Here is a 19,712-nt window from a genome sequence, read left to right as displayed (position 1 = left end):
GCCAACCAATGGCCAACCTTGCAAAGTAGATCATTCCAAGGATGGCAGTCTCAGGCCTTGCCCAGAGTATTGACATTCAGCAGGTACTCAAAGGCTTTCCACACAGGCATTGGAAGTCTGCAGATTTCCTTACAATGTATCAGAAAAGTGCTGAGTGAGCTGGAAAGACCCTTGCCTGGACTTGCCATCAGTCATAAGTTCTGAGTTCAAATCTCACAGGGGTTGCTTTACTCTTCATGTGACACTGGCCAAGAAAAGGGGACTCTCAGACTTACTTTTCCTTAGGAGTAGTACACAGTTTATTTTTATTTATTTATTTACTTTTTCTGAGACCAAGTCTTGCTCTGTTGCCCAGACTGGAGTGCAGTGGCACGATCTCAGCTCACTGCAACCTCTGCCTACCGGGTTCAAACAATTCACCTGCCTCAGCCTCCCAAGTAGCTGGGATTACAGGCCCACACCACCATGCGTGACTAATTTTTGTATTTTTTTTTTTAGTTGAAATGGGATTTCACCACGTTGGCCAGGCTAGTTTCAAACTCCTGACCTGGTGATTCGCCTGCCTCGGCCTCCAAACTGCTGGGATTACAGTCATGAGCCACTGCTCCTGGCAGAGTAATGAAAAGTTTAAAACATGTTATGTACCAAAGTGGGTGCTTAGGAAATGATTTTGTCGAAATCATTTAGTGATTTTTGCCTATTGAGTTTTCTCCCTTTTAGACTTCAGCCTTTGCATCTCACTCAGCTTCCTGGGCACTGATTTTGCATTAAAGTAAATTGTGTTCTACTCCAAGCAGTTTTTAAGCATTTCTTCACATACTTTGTCTTAGCCACATAGAAATTCCTGCTACTCTTCATGCGTGATTATCGGCAAGAAGCCATGCAGCTTCCCCGGCTCTGGGTAAAAACCCTTTGATGGGTACCTTACCAAGAGAAACCACATCAGTGTGTAATCAGCATTGAATGGGTTCCCCAGTGGGTGACTCCCAGTGGCTCTACTCCATAGATATGACTTTGGTTTGCTTTTGTTCACAGTGACACCCTCTGGGGCTGAAGGCTGAAGATTGATTCCCCTAATTTCACCTTTCCTCACTATGCCTGCATTGCGGCCTCCATGAATAATTGTATACAAAATTAGGGAGCCTGTTTACTCAGTTATTGTTCACTCGTAACTGAAGACAAATCCTTGGCCCTGTGACTTATGGTTCACTCTCCAACTAGTCCTAGAAGGCTGTTTACTATATCATAGAATTGTCCTGAATACAAAATTGTACTGAACAGAATAGAATTGAATAGAATTGTCCTGAATACAGAATTGTACTGAATACAACAGTGTCCTAGCTAAAGCAAATGTCATTTTATCATGCAGTTTTAGAACTCTGCGTAGTACAATTAATTGCAATTATTTACACACAGAGAGAGTGCCCCACCTACCATGATGATATCCTAGAATTCTAGAACCCCAAAGACTTCATAACTACAGTTTTTTCCACTGGTTTTAACATTTGTTTCTTAGCAATAAATAAATTTTATCAACTCTAAAATCTTGGACAGATTCCCTAATATTTTACTGGTTTGTTATTTCAAGGGTATGCCATTTATTTATTATTAAGTCTATCAGTCAAAAATGAGGCTGTTTTGATGAGCACAATAATTTTAAGTCAGAGGTTATGGATAACAGTTTGAGTCTTATGTTAGCCAGTTGGTTTCTGTGTTTGGTTTTGAAGGCATCACATTGAGAAAATCCTGATTATGATGAATAGAAGTTAACAAAACACATGTTTTAAAAAGATAGCTTGCTTTAAAATCTAACAATACTCTTATTAACTACTCTAGAGTCTCAAGGGGAATCGTAGAGTGTCTTCTGTTTCAAAGTTGAATCATTAGCAAACTCTACTAACTGCTGTCGTTCCTTAATTGGTTAGCATTCTATGTGGAGAGTATGAATACATGGACTTCTCAGATAATAAATCTCCACCATTTGGAAAAAAATACTTACCAGTTATCTAGTAAGGTTTTATATTAGGATATTTTGATCTATGACATTTTACAAAGTTTCATGTAACTTCTTGTTTCTGATAGAGGCATATTCAGTTTTAAAACAGTAAATCTAACTTTGGTTTTCATATTGATTTCACGTTTCAGTTTTATCTCTGACACTAGCTGCTGCTGTTAGTCTGGTAGCATCGTTGCTATATGTTGCCACAATGATTTTATTGAATTTATTACAATATTTAAATTAGTAAAATATGCAAGCTTGCACAATCATAGTACAGACATATTTAGCTAAAGGGATCTCTCTTTTTCTCTCTCTCTTTTTTTTTTTGGAGGCAGGGTCTTGCTCTGTCGCCTGGGTTTGAGAGCACTGATGTGATCACGGCTCACAGTAGCTTCATCTTGCTGTGCTCGGGCAATCTCCCCACCCACCTCATCCTCCCAAGTAGCTAGTACTGCAGGCACTCACCACTGCGCAGGTAATTTTTTATTTTTTGTAGAGACGTTGTCTCACTGTGTTGCCCAGGCTGGTCTCAAACTCCTGGGCCCAAGTGATCCTCCTGCATTGGTCTCCCAAAGTGCTGAAATTACAGGTCTGAGCCTTCACTTCCAGCCTCCACATCCCCTGAAGGGATGTCTTTATCAGCTTCCCCAAAATGATTTCTTGTCTCATTTAAGTTATTTGTACATACATCCTGTCTCAAATTTCGCTTTTGGAAACTAAAATTTGGAACTGAGTCCACAGCATTATAAAGAATTCTGAATAATCCATGGTTTTCACCATGATCAGGACAATTTGTATGGAATTACCCAACACTTGGAAGATTCTAGCATCTTCTTAGATGTTCACGCTTGTCCCTGCTGGGCACAGTGGTTCATTGAACATGTTTTAGCTTCAGTCATTTGTATGTGCTATGACTTGCATAGTTTTTTCTTTTACTTATTGTACTCTCAGTACACATGGCACTGTTATTTTGCCAGTTTATTTGATGGAGTGTTAAAATTGATCTCAACAATTAGAAACATCTTCTCCTGTTATGTAATACATCTTTCTTGTTTGTACCTGCAAGATCCCATTACATAAGAACAGGCAAAAAGGTGAGGCCTATGGCACGACTCCAAACTGTTACCATTTGCACTTAGAACTAGAAACAGATTGACAATACTCAAATATCACACTCCAGGATGTCTTTGAGTCTCAGGCTTATAATAATGGAGACACTGTCGCTCTTGTAAGCATCTGAAAGGAGTGCTTAGTGGAGAAATTACTAAGAGTGTTCTCGGAAATCTTGGGGTCTACTTCCTCCAAGAAGTCAGAAACAGGATGCAGTGGACTTTCAATGAGTCATTAATTTGACACTCATTGGCCCTTTTGTTGACAGAATTTGGGGAAAAAATGGGTTTATTTTTGTGGCGCCACTAGGACTAATTGTAGGGATGGCACAAAATGCGGGGCAGCTGCTTAGGAGTGTGGGGCGGCGTAATCCTGCGCCCTCTGTTTACCAGTGTGAAAGGAGAAGGTGGTGCGCAACCATGAAGCCAATAGGCCCTTGAGAGATTTTGAATTGACCCTCAGTCCTTGTGTCTGGAAATCCATCATTCTACACAGACACAGGGACTTGAGCTGAATGAATAATTAGTATGGTTTAGAGAATTCAACAAGTATTTGTTGAGCGCACTGTGAACACACAGTGTTCAGGACCAGGTGCTGGAAGAGGGAGGAAAGGAGGGGGGAAGAAAACATGCAACGATGTATGAAATGGTTCTCATCCCCAGAAGCTTTCAGTAGTGGAAGGGAAACAAAACACACTTAGGAAATAGTGAGAAAATAGGACAATGTCTAAATTTTAAAACCACAGACTGAATATAGATCAGACTTGTGGCCTCAGCATGGGACATGGGTCGGATGGGTACTGGAGAGGCAAAGAGACCATCAAAAGGCAACTAGCTGGCCCAGGGAGAGATGATGAGGGTCTGTGTTAGGGCTGAGGCAGAGGAAAGGACAGAACAATGACACTGACGCAGTGCCAGCGGGGTAGTGACTGATATGTTGAAAGCAAACGCTTACTTTGACAGTATAGATTTCTCCAGATGTTTCTGAAAACATATTTTTGTAAGAGTGAAACGCTAAGGTCTTTTTCAGTTCTAAAACAACCTATTTGTTCTAAGCCAATTTTAATGTCACTGACTCTATCAAAATGTTCTGTAAGTAAAATCGAACATAGGACTTCTCATTAGGATAGTTCCAAAATGATGGTAATATCACAGAAAATAAATGTAAGTCTTCCTGACATTTATACTTAAGCTGAATACACTTATGTGTACAGAATAGAAACATGAGGAAGAATAAGAATAAAGGAGATAATATTTTAGTGATTAAACTTATCTTCTCAACATAAATCCTATTTCTAAAAAAACGTTTCCGGAAAACATTACTTGTGTTTGTAGGGGTCTCCTCCTCATCCAGACGAAAGGAAAATTATGCTTTCACACTCCTTGGAAGTTAGAGACACGGGACTATGTTTGAGCTATGCTATGAGCCAAAGTAGCCTGTGTCACTTCTGGGAGGAGGCTTTTCTGAGCAGGCACATGATTCCCCAGCCTCCCCTTCTCCTGCCACACTCACCAAGGAGACCATGAGCTCAGATGGAGCCTCCACAGCCTGGATGGTGGACGCAGCTCGTTTAGTACAGTTGCTCTGGAAGTCACCCCGAAACTCAATGGATGTTGCCTGAGTAAAAATCAACTTTTGCTGTGTGAAGTCATTTTTTGGGGGTTGTTTGTTACCACAGTGTAGTCTATCCTATCTTGATTGGATAAGTGGTTCATTTTTCCTTTAATTTTTTATTGAAATAATTTTGAATCTGAGTTAGTTAGTTCATTGGTTAGACAATAGTTCTCAGAAGGCCAAAGTGTAGGTTAATCTTAGGCAGGTCAGTTAGCTCTGTGGAGAGAAAAGCTGTTTCAGGAGCCTATGAGACTCAGACCTTGTGTTCCTTCTCAGAGCCCCTTGATTGCCTGCCACCCTGATGGCACCATCACCCGCCCCAAACTGCTGGCACTCTGCCAAGGTCCCCAAGCGTAGTTTTCACATCTCACATACTAAGCCTTATTTGCACCAAGTCTCAGTTTCACTTCTGGAACTTGAATGAAATGATTCACCATGAAGCTTGAACTTGGCTTTCTGGCAGCCTCTGAGTACCCGGTGATACCACTCAAGATGCAGCAGAATGATTTCTGCACGGGGTAAATCTTGACCATTGGGCAGCAGGAGATGGCGAGAATCAAGAAGAAACCATTTTCTCTTCCTTTCTTCCTTCAATACAATACACAGAGGCCTGGATTTTTCTTGTAACATTTCCAGGGGACATCCTAGTTGAGCAGTCTGCTGTTTTCTTTATGGCCTGAAAGATTTGTACAACTTGGTGATGCTTCCCATCATACGACTTCTCATGATTTTGGTCTTATTTCCTTTATCCTCACCCTTAACTCCCTGGACTTGCACCTTCCGAGAAGGTGGCAGCACCTTCATCCTTCTATGGGCTCTATAGAAATCCAGAATTAAGATGACGAATCACAGATTTCACCCCAAACTCTGAACAACGAGTTCACAAAATTAAGGCAGGGGATCTACACAAGGGACATAAATTAGGAAAGTCGGACAGTTGAAGAAGCTCCTTATACTTTGTTTCATCTTCCATCTCTGACTTCCACTTGTATATTTTTTGCTTCTTTCTGAAAGGAATGCATTTCAGAAGTTTCTATAGTTAGAAGTTCTCAGAGTTTTGTTTGTTTGTTTGTTTGTTTTGGTCAGAAGCATGTCTTCATTTTTTCTTTTTTCTTAAAAGTAGTTTTGCTGGGTATAGTTCTAAGTTGACAGCTGTTTTCTCTTAGCAATTTGAAGATCTTGTTCTATTGTCTTCTGGTTTATATTCTTGCTGCTGATAAGTCCTCTGACAGTCATTAACAGGTAACCTTTACGCTCTCACTCTTTTTTTTTTTTTTTTTTTTTTGAGACGGAGTCTCGCTCTGTTACCCAGGCTGGAGTGCAGTGGCGGGATCTCGGCTCACTGCAAGCTCCTACTCCCGGGTTTACGCCATTCTCCTGCCTCAGCCTCCCGAGTAGCTGGGACTACAGGCACCTGCCACCACGCCCGGCTAGTTTTTTGTATTTTTTTAGTAGAGACGGGGTTTCACCATGTTAGCCAGGATGGTCTCGATCTTCTGACCTCGTGATCCGCCCGTCTCAGCCTCCCAAAGTGCTGGGATTACAGGCTTGAGCCACCGCGCCCGGCTACTTTTACATTCTCTTTGTCTCTGGTGTTCTGCAGTTTTACTACAGTGTGTCTGGGTATAGATTATTTTTTATTTATCTTGCCAAACATTTATTAACACTTCCTCGATCTAAGGACTTTGAAAATTCGTAGGTACCATCTTTTTGGATAATACCTCTCCTCTGATAGGAGGAGATTCTTTGCTGTTTTTTGTTTGTTTGTTTTTTGTTTTTTTTGTTTTTGTTTTTTTGTTTTTTTGTTTTTTTTTTGTCTTTAAGGAGCAGAATTTTGTTGTTTCGTTATACTGGTACATATTTATGGGGCACAGGTAAAATTTTGTTACATTCATGGAATCTGTAATGACCAAGTCAGGGTATTTAGAGTATCAGTCACCCAAGTATTTATCATTTCTGTATGTTGGGTACATTTCAAATCTCCTAGCTATTTGAAAAATACAACACACTGATGTTAACTTTAGTCACTCTACTCTGCTATCAGAGAGATTCATTAGAATTTATTCCTTCTATCTAACTGTATCTTTGTACCCATTAAGCAGCTTCAGGAGGAGATCCTTTTAAACCAGCACTCCTGGCCTCTGTCTGTCTATTCTCTCTCATCCAACAGTGAGGTTGGAGAGCGTATCTGAGCATGCTCAGCCAAGTCTGTGGTCCTCTTTCTCTTTGGGAGTTGGCTGCAGGGCATACACTTTTCTCTGTGTTCCTCTCTGCTTAAGGTTTTCAGGGCATATCCTATGAAGGATGGGAGACAGGAGATGGGACTTCAATTGTCTAGTGCTGCCAGTGATGGAATGGGGAAATTTGCTTAATTCTGAAGTTCAATATTAGGAAGGCTACAATTAATGCATATTTATTTGCCAGTTACATCAGTAATAAACCTGGCATTTTTATCTCCATCTGCCGAAATCTAATGTACCTTTAAAAAAAATAAGCTTTTAATTTTTTTCTGAGACACGATCTTCCTCTGCCACCCAGGCTGGAGTGCAGTCGCACTATCACAGCTCACTGTGGCCTTGATCTCCTGAACTCAAGCGATCCTCCCACCTCAGCCTCCCAAGTAGCTGGAACTACAGGCCTGCACCATTATGCCTGGCTAATTTTTTTTTTTTTTACTTTGAGTAGAGGCAAGGTCTTGCTACGTTGCCCAGGCTGGTCTGAAACTCCTAAGCTCAAGCAATCCTTCACCTCAGCTGCCCAAAGAGCTGGGATGACAGACGTGAGCCACCACGCCTAGCCAATGTGCATTTTTAATAGGTTCCAAACATGGTGGAGAATGGAGTGTCATTTATTGACCATCCTCATAGACTCCAATATCCCTGAGCCCTTCTGTTCTCTTATTTTGGAATTCTAATTAAGATGTCAGACATTCTGTTTCCCATGTCTGTTAACTTCCATTTTATATCTCTCATATTTCTGTCTCTGCCTTTTTTCATTCTGGGCAAATTTATTTCAGTTTCCTAAATCTCTCTTTAGCCGTGTAGAATCTATTGTGTAATCCTTCCTTTTTTGATGGTAACTGTTTTCTTGCTCATGTTTTCCATTTCTTTTTTCCCCTTTCTTTTAACGCTTTAAACTGTATCTGATGCTGTAGATTAGCGGTCCCCAACCTTTTTGGCACCAGGAACTGGTTTTGTGGAAGACAATCTTTCCACAGACAGGGTAGTTGGGGCGGGGGTGATGGTTTCAGGATGATTCAAGCATGTTATATTTATTGTGCACCTTATTTCTATTATTATTACCTTGTAATATGTAATGAAACAACTTATACAACTCATCAAAATGTAGAATCAGTGGGAGCCCTGAGCTTGTTTTCTGCAACTAGACAGTCCCATCTGGGGTTGATGGGAGACAGTGACAGATCAACAGGCATGAGATTCTCATAAGGAGCAGACAGCCCAGATCCCTCGCGTTCACACACAGTTCACAATAGGGCTTGCCCTTCTGTGAGAATCTAATGCCACTGCTGATCTGACAGGAGTCGGAGCTCAGGTGGTAATGCTCATTCACCTGCTGGTTACCTCTTGCTATGCAGTGGCCCAAGTGTTGGGGACCCCTGTCATAGGTGATCTATTTNGGTGATGGTTTCAGGATGATTCAAGCATGTTATATTTATTGTGCACCTTATTTCTATTATTATTACCTTGTAATATGTAATGAAACAACTTATACAACTCATCAAAATGTAGAATCAGTGGGAGCCCTGAGCTTGTTTTTCTGCAACTAGACAGTCCCATCTGGGGTTGATGGGAGACAGTGACAGATCAACAGGCATGAGATTCTCATAAGGAGCAGACAGCCCAGATCCCTCGCGTTCACACACAGTTCACAATAGGGCTTGCCCTTCTGTGAGAATCTAATGCCACTGCTGATCTGACAGGAGTCGGAGCTCAGGTGGTAATGCTCATTCACCTGCTGGTTACCTCTTGCTATGCAGTGGCCCAAGTGTTGGGGACCCCTGTCATAGGGTATTTTTTTTTTTTTTTTTTTTTTTTTTTTTTTTTTTGAGATGGAGTCTCACTCTGTCATCCAGGCTGGAGTGCAATGGCACCATGTCCGCTCACTGCAATCTTTGTCTCCTGGGTTCAAGCAATTCTCCTGCCTCAGCCTCCTGAGTAGCTGGGATTACAGGCACCCACCACCATGCCCAGCCAATTTTTATATTTTTAGTAGAGATGAGGTCTCACTGTGTTGGCCAGGCTGGTCTCAAACTCCTGACCTCGGGTGATCCGCCCACCTTGGCCTCCCAAAGTGTTGGGATTACAGGCGTGAGCCACTGCGCCTGGCCATTTGATCATTATTTTTTTATTGACTCTTGCCTAGGAGTGTCTTGTTTTCTTAGGTCTTTTATAACTTCATGAGGTGATTTGGCTGGACTTCATTTGTGGGACTCCTGAGAGACCTGGATTAAGAATATGCCTTCTAGAGGCAATTGGTGTGTTCTTCTACCTGTCACCATGTATATTACAAACCTGGAGGCACCTCAGTAAAATTTTCAGCTTATGCCTTCTTGAGCTACAAAGATAATGCAAAACCCAGCCACAAATTCATTTTCTTGTTTTTCTTTTTTTTGTTTTCTTTTTTTTTTTTTTTTTGAGATGGCATCTCATTCTTGTTGCCCAGGCTAGAGTGCAGTCATGTGATCTCAGCTCACTGCAAACTCCGCCTCCCGGGTTCAAGTGATTCTTCTGCCTCAGCCTCCCAGGTATTTGGGATTACAGGCGCCCATCACCATGCCTGGGTAATTTTTTGTATTTTTAGTAGAGACGGGGTTTCGCCATGTTGGCCAGGCTCGTCTCAAATTCCCGACCTCAGGTGATCCGGCTGCCTTGGCCTCCCAAAGTGCTGGGATTACAGGCGTGAGTCACCACACCCGGCCCACAAATTCAGTTTTAGGAGAGACTTTTTTTCCTAGCCAGTTTTAATGCAGGCTGAAAAAATTTCCCTCAATGTGTCCCCTTGCTTTGAGCAGTTTTTCTGTAGACACTCTTTCACTGAGGATTTTTGACTATGTCAATATTATATGAGGGTCTCTATTCCAACTCCTACCTTTCTAAGGACCTGAGACTTTAACTTTACTCCTTACATCACCATGAAACTCCAAAGTCTGGGTTATAGCCATTAGAACATCTCCAAAGGATGTCTACAGCTTCAGAGTCAGCTCTTCACTAAGTTTTCCAGCTTCAGTTTCATTTTGGTATCATTTCACTACCATTTTTGTGAAGATTATGCCTTTCGGAGGAGTTTTGATATATTTTATTCAGCGTTTCTAAATGTCTTACAGTTGGTTATTTTCTCAGGCTCTTTTGTTCATGATATTGCTCGAAACAGAAATCTCCTATGTGCTAAACAAATTAAACACAGAAAATAAAATGGATTGATACGGCACCACGGCACGTGGTATAGTGGACTTCTGTCATGCTTTGTGGCCACCCTGCATTGTTTCAACATCTTATGTTTGGGCATGTTCCCACATTGTGGACTTGCGCTTTCCAGGTCGGAAGTCAGGATTCATTTCTCCAGATTCCAGTGCAGGTGTAGGGGGCAGGCATGCCTCCTAGACTGTGTCCATGGGATGGACCAAGTACATTAGAGCTGATGTGTCCAAGTCTTATATTGATAAGACTTACATTTGGAAAGAAGCAACATGAAGAGCAGGAACACATGAGACCCAGGTTTTGGCAGGCAGAGTGGCAGTGTGCCTGCTTTTCTAGAGAGCAGAGGCAGAGATTCTGATGTACAGTGCCCAGCATCACCAGTGGGCTCTGCAGCGCTGCTCTGTGTGGTCTTTGCAGATTTAGTCCTGTGATGAGTGATACACTTGACTGGGTAGCTTCCAGTCCTGACCTTTTGGACTTCCCAGGGAGTGTGTGATACCTAACATCCCATAGTATAGTCTCTTTCTGCTTAACCTAGCTAAGCAGATGATTGTGTTTTCAATTATGGACTCTGACTGATAGCCTGTGGATATAGCAATGTACAGAGGTTAATTATGACAATTAATTCCACACACTACATGCAGAAATCAATATCATTACATATAGCCCCAGCTCACTGAAATCTGTGTGCTAATAAGGAGGTTTACAAACACAGATTACCGAATAAATTTCATATTATATTTAGAACAGGAAAATAATTTAGGATTCAAAAATATACCTTTCTTGTCAGCAATTTTGGTTCAAAACTACAAAATAGATTTTTAATATTTGCAGGATTCTATTGTCTGGTTCAAACTTAGGGGTATATATGGGGTGTGTGTGTGTGTGTGTGTGTTTCAGGTTTGGTTTGATCTCATCTGTGGTTTAGTTAAAAATAAGAAATGAATATTTGGTTCCAGTTGGGATTTTATGTAAGTTCCTGCCAAGGTTATTATTACAAAGGTATAAAGAGGTCAGCATTGTACAGATAAATAATCACACTGATTTTCCACATGATATCCCATGACACCCGTGATAAATAAAGACAACACATCTCATTTCCATTCCCATTTCACCTCTGCTCCCTTTGCTTGGAATTTCCTCCCCTTCTCTCTCCACGGACTTAGATTATAGCTGTCCTTTAAAGCTCCTTTTTTTTTTTTTTTTGAGACAGAGTCTCACTGTGTCGCCCAGGCTGGAGTGCAGTGGCCGAATCTCAGCTCACTGCAAGCTCCGCCTCCCGGGTTTACGCCATTCTCCTGCCTCAGCCTCCCAAGTAGCTGGGACTGCAGGCGCCCACCACCACGCCCAGCTAGTTTTTTGTATTTTTTAGTAGAGACGGGGTTTCACTGTGTTAGCCAGGATGGTCTCCATCTCCTGACCTCATGATCCGCCCGTCTCAGCCTCCCAAAGTGCTGGGATTACAGGCTTGAGCCACCGCGCCCGGCCAAAGCTCCTTTTTAATGCCACTTCCTCCATCAAACCTGTCTTTCATCAAAGCAGAAAGAGTTAACATCTCCTTACTCTGGACTTGCAAAGTGCTTCGTGGGTTCTATTTAATATTTCTATGTGTGTCTGGAACTTGGGCACCACCCTCTTCTTGTGGAAGGTGGAACAGTCAAACGAGAGTGCCTCTCCATTTGTTGATCAGTTGGCTCCCAGAGTGGCTCTCTTCATTTCCTAGGCTCTGACATCCAGGACTGTGCTGTGAAGGAAGGTGGGAGGTGGGGTAGAGTGGGAAGATGATCTGATTCACATCTTATCAGGTCAAACACACAACCAGAATCATGAAGAATATAAAAACAGCTCTTTATTTCTGCTGATCATCCAAAGCCTTCTAATCCAAATGCTAATGATCCCAGTGGTTAGTCTACTTTGTCTCTTAATTTGCTCAAGGGCACAGGCGTTGGGATCTGCCACAGAGCAACAGCTTTTAGTGGCAGGGTCCCTTCCCTGGATCTTTCTCCTCTTCTTTCCCACGACACTTATTTTAATCCTTTCCCTCCATAGCACCCACCCAAAGTCTTGACTCTTCTTGTGTCTGAACGTCGTCAGGACAACTTGTCAATTACTTTCTGTTTCAACTCTTTCTCCTCTTGAAATGTGAGGTGGGGAGGAAAACTTTGGGTGCTGAAGTAGAAGAAAGGAGAAGAAGTCCCAGGAGACTGATCCTTATGTGAAATATTTAAAATTACCATAATATCTCTCATAAGGCAGATGTTAACCTCTACTCATGTATCTCGTGTTATGAGAAAAGATTGGCCCTTTCCAAGACCTAGGTGTCACAACCAAAATTATCCTCTGTTATCCTCTATTATCGTAGCCTTGGGAGATTTACTCTCTGGAAAGAGGAAAGGATGGTGAGCAAGAAGGAAAAAAACCCATTCTTCCATATATCACCTCTCTGGCTAGAAATTAAGCATTTTGAGAGAATGAGCTGGTTTTCACACATGTCTTAGTCCTTCGCCACAGTAGAGCAACACATATTTATTTAGTGGACGGACAAACTATAGAGGGAATCTAGCAGGAAAAATTTCATGTTCTGCTGTTTGGCAGTGTATCTGATGTCTTAGACATCAGTCCCCTGATGTCTAGAATTTTTTTTAAAGCACAGGCAAGTTCTGGCATGACATAAATCATCAAGAATGTTCCACCCACCTAAGGCACTCACTATCGTTGCCTAACAGGACACAGAAGGCCCACAACATTTATTTGTCTGCTGCAACCCAGCAGGGCCACCCCTGGTAAGGGTGTGAAGTAAGGAAGTTTGGCCTTGGCCCTCCTGCTCCTCTGTTTGGTCCCCCAACCCCCAGGAATCTCCCCTCCCCACCTTCCCCAGTCAGCACTTTCCTACGCTCTAATATTTTTGCAAAACAGGAAAAGGTCTGATATCATATATATTTTGACTGAAATTGCTCTAGGTAAAATAACTAAATGATTCAAAAAGTTGTAGGTTCTTTCTTCGAGACACCGGAAAAGAGTGACAGCCCAGATGAAAGGAGATTCTAGGGCCACAGGGCTTTCTCTGAGAATGTGGAAATCCCACTGGATACAGGAGATTCAACAGAAACTGCTTAATAAGCCCACCCAAGGCTCCCAATGCAGGGACACTGTCCCTGGTTTTCCTGCTCAGGCAACAGCAGCAGCAGGGCTGTCTGGGACATGATGGTAATGATGTGGGAAAACCTCTGCAACTTTGAGGAGTGTTTGCCTCTAGGACTCTCAGTGGGGCTGGAGTTTAACAATTGCTTGTGGGTGTTCAGAGTTAAATACCATTGCACTTGTCACTCATGCCCTTGTTTATCCCCAACACTGATGAGACTTGAGAAATCAATGTGTGTGTACACCTTAAATGAATGGTGAGTTTTCAAGGCCAGCTGGCATAATTTTCATGCTTCTGTGTTTGTTTTTGTTTTGTTTTGTTTTGAGATGGAGTCTCACTCGGTCGCCCAGGCTGGAGTGCAGTGGCTTGGTCTCAGCTCACTGCAACCTCTGCCTTCCAGGTTCAAGCAGTTCTCCTGCCTCAGCCTCCCAAGTAGCTGGACTACAGGTACGTGCCACTGCACCTGGCTAATTTTTGTATTTTTAGTAGAGAGGAGGTTTCGCCATGTTGGACAGGCTGGTCTCAAACTCCTGACCTCAGGTGATCCACAACCCTTGGGCTCCGAAAGTGCTGGAATTACAGGCATGAGCCACCCATGCCCAGCCTCATAATTTTCATCCTTCTAATCCCAGTGCCTGGCACCATAGATATTTGCAGTAAAAAATGACTGAAGGAATGTATGGATGAATGCATGAGTAAATAAATAGCACATCTTACATTTTTCTGGTCCCCTGAAAGAAGAAGTAAACAAACAAAAAATAAAGTTGAGGGGGAAGGAGGCAAGGTAGCTAATGAAGAGGAATGAAAAATTTCCTGAACACTCTAAGTGATTTTATGTGCTCATTCATGCCATCAAAAATTCAGAATTGCCTCCTACGGCCCTCTTTCCCCACACTTCAAGGTCTGGTGGTATTCATGTGGTCACAGGGCTTTCTCTGCACCACCTCTGTGTGTTCTGCAAGGAGGCTTTATCCCTGGGAAGCCAGCTGGGAGCAGAAGCAGCTCTTAGTGAGGGACGAACACTAACTCTCTCTAATCCCATTGCAGCCCTTCCAACATTACACATTTACTGATCAATGTCTATGGGACAGAAAGCAAATTAATTTCTCAAAGAGCCAATAGTCTGACTCACATATACAGCAGATCCAAGGTAGTCTTCATGATTCATGAAGATCAGGATGGATCCTAGTAAGTACAGGGAAGTAGGAGAGGCGAAGGGCACATGGAGTGGAAATGCATGGGACTTGCCTCTGGAATGGATTTTATAACTGTACTGTATCTAGAGGATGTACATCCCCAACATAACAATATCAGTTAAGTCTCCACCTGGCCCCCTACCCTGGAGTCCATTCACCAGCCTTTTCTGACTTTCTGTGCCTCAGGAAGTTGACCGCTATGGGCTGAAACACCTGCGCTCCCTGACCACCCGGCTTCCAATTGGGTTGGCCAATGGGAGGCCCCCACAAGAAGGAAAGAGAAGTTGGGGTTTTCCCACTCCTTTTCCTGGTCTAACGCTCTATCTTGACTGCAGCTGTCTTCCCATGGCTGCTGCTCTCTCCAGAGGACCCCTTCTCTACAGCTACAGCTCTCATTGAACCCCTTGTCCCTCCTGGTCTAGGGGAGTAACAGCTTCCGGCAGTTCCTAGCCTCTAGGTGCCTCAGCATCCCTGTTGGTGTCCTTGACCTTGCCTACACTTCTTAAGTGGTCCCTCCATTGAAGTCTCAAGTTGAGCCATCTGAGTGACATTCTGCTTCCTGCCAGTACACTGACTGGTAGAGAGGTGAACATATCGAAGTCATGTGAAGAGTCATTTTCCACTAAAAACAAGTTCTTACATTGTACTTGTTTTTTGTTATTCAACAAGAGGTTCCTGACTTTTCAACACCTTTCTGCCCAACCTGTTTCCATGAGCTTGTTTCATGGCAGCTCCAGTGCTGACAGCACATAGCACGTGCCTGCCTCATAGTGGATGTTCTGAGAGCTCCTGCCAGCTCAGGGGGCTCAGATCCCTGGACTGAAGGTACAATAATTCCATTGTGCAGGGGTCCAAGCCAGCTGCTCCCACATCCCAGGGCAGCACACAAAAGAGATGGCTCATTATTAATTCCCAGCCCCTCTCAGAGCCCCAGGTTGCACTCCAGGACCAGCCACAAGCATAGTACAATTTGGGGTGCAAGGAGAAGGGTTCTCAGACAGTCCTTGGCATTTTCTTTACATACTTGCTGAAATTCCCAGAAAACATCAGATTTTTTTTTTCATAAGGTTCACAAGGCCTAGCCAGGGAAAACATCGGTGTTGATGGGGCTCAGGACATTGCTAGCCCAAAATATTCTAAGCTGCAGGAATTTGAGAAAACAGCATGTGCAGGAAAGTCTCTCTAACCTTCCCCATACTTCTCCGTAAAACATAGGAAGGATTTTCTCACCTTCCCCTGCAGCAGGTCTTAAAACCTTCATGTGAGAGGTGAATGGTTCCCTCCCTACACCCAGGGGAAAGGAGCATCCTTGTCCCTGGAGACACAGGGACACAGAGGGGGATCTGAACAACAGGGCTTGCTAAGTTTTCCCCAGTTTTGTCTCCATTATGTCGTTCCCTTTTGTCCTCCTCTCATATTTCTCTTTGATTGTCAAACCTAACATGAAAATATTCAGGCTTACCTGTTTCCTCATTTCCTGATGAGGGCTCCTGCGTCATGTAACATTTATGTTAAATATATTGTTTTTGCCTTTTTTTTTTAATCTGTTTTTTGTTACAGGGGCCTCAGCCATGAATCTAAGATGGGTCAAGAAAAGATATTTTCCTCCCTTACAGTATGAGTGTGTGTGACTGCCTTTTCAGTGAGGGTGTAAATGGTGATATCTGATCCTGCCCTGTAAGGAAGTGGGAACACATCTGGCTCTGAGACCCTGCCAGAAGATGGAAAGGACATAGAGGAAAGAAAGCTCCCTTTGAGGAATGATCCCCGTGAAGACTTCCCCTTAAGAGAAGTTAGCCCTGAGGAAAATTCCTCCTGAGGAGTGCTCCCTCTGAGGAGAGTTCCCTCAAGGAGTGCTCCTCCTAAGGAGTGTTCCCCCCGAAGAATGCTCCCCCTGAGGAGTGCTCCCTTGAGGAGTGTTCCCCTGAGAAGTGTTTCCCTGAAAGGTATTCCCTCTGAGGTGAGGTCCCCTTGAGAAGTGTTTCCCCTGAGGAGTGCTCCCCAAGGAGTGCTCCCCCGATCAAGACTCTCTTAGCCTTTCCCGCACAGATTCTCCTCTGAGCTCTAGGTTGAGGAAGGAGTCCCTTCCCTGGAAGAGGGGACTTTTTGGCTTTAAAAAGGGCAGATTTCTCTTCCAACATCTAGGCAGCTCTTGGAGGCTACTAGTGGAGGGCTTTATGGGATTGGCAGCTACTCAGGAGAGCACCAGGCCAGCTGCCCTGCATGCCACAGCTCCGTTTCCTCTGCTATGGGGCTCTAAGGCTCAGTATATTCTAAGCATGGCTGGCCACAGGCAGAGCTGTGAGCGGGGAGGTGTTGCCCCAACTCCCTTCCCCACATGAGTCTCCTGCTCCTTTCTACCATTTCTATGCCTTCAGCATCCTTGCCAAAATGCTCTTCTTTCCATACAAGAAAGGCTGCACTCATCTTTATTCATAATAACCAATACTTGAAAGCACAAGATATCCTTCTGTAGGTGAATGTGCAACCGAGCACAGGTCTGGCTGCTTTGCCACTTGCAGGGCCCAATGACAAGAGTGAGATATGGTAGAAAGAAAGTGACTTTATTAACCAAAACTAGTAAAGCAGAAGTGAAAGTGACCAGATTCCCATCCAAAGTAATCACTTTAAATTTCTGAGGAGAAAGCAAGAGTTTAAAAAGGGGAACTTGGCCAGGCATAGTGGCTCACGTCTTTAATCCCAGCACTTTGGGAGGCTGAGGCGGGCAGATCACGAGGTTAAGAAATCAAGACCTTCCTGGCCAGCATGGTGAAACCCCTCTCTACTAAAAATAAGAAAAATTAGCTGGGCATGGTGGTGCTTGCTTGCAACCCCAGCTACTCGGGAGGCTGAGGCAGGAGAATCACTTGAACCCAGGAGGAGGAGGTTGCAGTGAACCGAAATCACGCCACTGCACTCCAGTCTGGTGACAGACCAAGACTCTGTCAAAAAAAAAAAAAAAAAAAAAAAAAAGAGGAACTTAACGTGTGAAGCATGCAGGAATTGTGCTGAGTACAAGATCCATGTGTCTTGTTTCCGTGGCTATCTTGGGTCTCAGTCCACCTGGAACAATGGCCATATTGTTGACTAGCTGCCTTGAGGTAATCTCTGGAATTTTGCAGTGGGGTCTCCAGGCTTGGTCTGCCTGTCTCAAGAGTAGCCCCTGGAAGGCAGCTTTTGATAATTTTTAGATTATACTATATTAAATCCCTGTGTATTCCATTAAAAAAAAAAGATTAGCCCCTGGAACTTCTAAGTAAGAACATATTTAGATACTAGTATACAGTTAGATAAATGCAAAGGGAGTATATGGTGGGAAAGGGCGGGACATAGAGTCTACTTTAAGCTTGAGGGTGAAGGCTTCTGCAGTTTGCTTCAACATTGTATTTCAAGACTGGGGAGAAAAGAGAAAGGGATGTTTAAAAAAAATGCATTTTGAAGTTAAGCTATTTTGTTACAAATGGATAAACTACAGTACATCCAGACAATGGAATATTATTCAATGCTAAAAACAAATGAGCCACCAAGCCATGAAAAGACATGGAGAAACATTAAATGCGTATTACTAAGCAAAAGAAGCTAATATGAAAAGGTTACATACCATATGACATTCTGGAAAAGGCTTAACTACGGAGACATCGAAAAGATCAGCGGTTGCCTGAGGTTAGGGGGAAGGAGGGATGAACAGGCAGAGCACAGAGGATTTTCAGGGCAGTGAAACTACTCTGTATGGTGGATACAACTCATTATATATTTGTCCAAACCCACAGAATGCACATAAAGAGTGAACCCTAATGTAAACTTTGGATGACAATGATGTGTCAGTGTGGGTTCATCATTGTAACAAATGTGCCACTCTGGTGGGGGATGTGGATAATTCAGGAGGCTATGACTTTATGAAGAAAGGGGGTACATGGGAAATCTCTGTATCTGCCTCTCAATTTTGCTGTGAACCTAAAACTGCTCTAAAAAATAAAGTTGTTGTTGTCATTTTTAAGCTGCACTCTTCTGGGATGATTTGCATCTTAACAGGAATCAAACCCTTAAACCAGAGGTGAGCAGCCTTCTTTGCATACCATTTACTTTCCATGAAATGAAAATGCAAGGAAAACAACATAGATTCTCAAGATTTGGAATACTTGCTTTACTGAATAAAAGAAATGTCAATGAGGAAGCCATCATGGCTTTTTAGTCACTAACAAGTTAGTATCTGGACATTCATCCTGAAAATCATTTACCAGTCTGGTGGTTCTTCCATGTAGATCTCAGTCCTCAAGTTGCTCATCACTGCTTCATGCTGAAAAACATAACGTTTTTGTTTGTTTGTGTGTTTGAGACAGGGTCTCGCTCTGTTACTCAGGCTGGAGTGTGGTGGTATGATCATGGCTCACTGCAACCTCTGCTTCCTTGGCTCAAGCAATCCTCCCACCTCAGCCTCCTGAGTAGCTGGGACCACAGGTACACGCCACTACGCTCGGCTAATTTTTTTGCATTTTTAGTAGAGATGGGGTTTCACCATGTTTCCTAGGCTGGTCTTGAACTCTTGGACTCAAGTGATCTGCCCTCCTCAGCCTTCCAAAGTGCTGGGATTACAGGCGTGAGCCACCACATCCAACCCAACATGAATTTTTAATAGTGGAATTTCAGGAGAGGCGCGGTAGCTCACATCTGTAATCCCAGCACTTTGGGAGGCCGAGGTGGGCAGATCACAAGGTCAGGCGGTCGAGACCATCCTGGCTAACACAGTGAAACCCCATCTCTATTAAAAATACAAAAATTAGCCGGGTGTCGTGGTGGGCACCTGTAATCCTAGCTACTCAGGAGGCTGAGGCAGGAGAATCACTTGAACCCGGGAGACAGAGGTTGCAGTGAGCCAAGATCATGCCACTGCACTCCAGCCTGGACTGCAGAGCAAGACTCCATCTCAAAAAATAAAATAAAAATAAAATAATAAAATAAAATAAAATTTCAGTTATCAGCCAGTGGTATGGGAGCCACCTAGGGGGCAGCAGGGCTTACTAATCTCTCAGAAATCACACCAGTGGGCTCACCTTGGACCTGGTCCTAAGACACAGATCTTTGTGAAGCATAGGTGGAGATTTTCTTCCACATCCCTAACTAAAGCTTCCAAGGAAATCCTGCCCCTGAGAGGTAAGTGATATGACACACTGCTGACAAGTCACTAGTCCCTAAGCAGCAGAAATTTCTGTTCT

This window comes from Rhinopithecus bieti, unplaced genomic scaffold (assembly GCF_001698545.2).
Source record: "Rhinopithecus bieti isolate Rb0 unplaced genomic scaffold, ASM169854v2 scaffold_3040, whole genome shotgun sequence".
Lineage (NCBI taxonomy): Eukaryota > Metazoa > Chordata > Mammalia > Primates > Cercopithecidae > Rhinopithecus > Rhinopithecus bieti.
The sequence above is the reverse complement of the archived record's forward strand: the minus strand, read 5'-3'. Positions refer to the sequence as shown.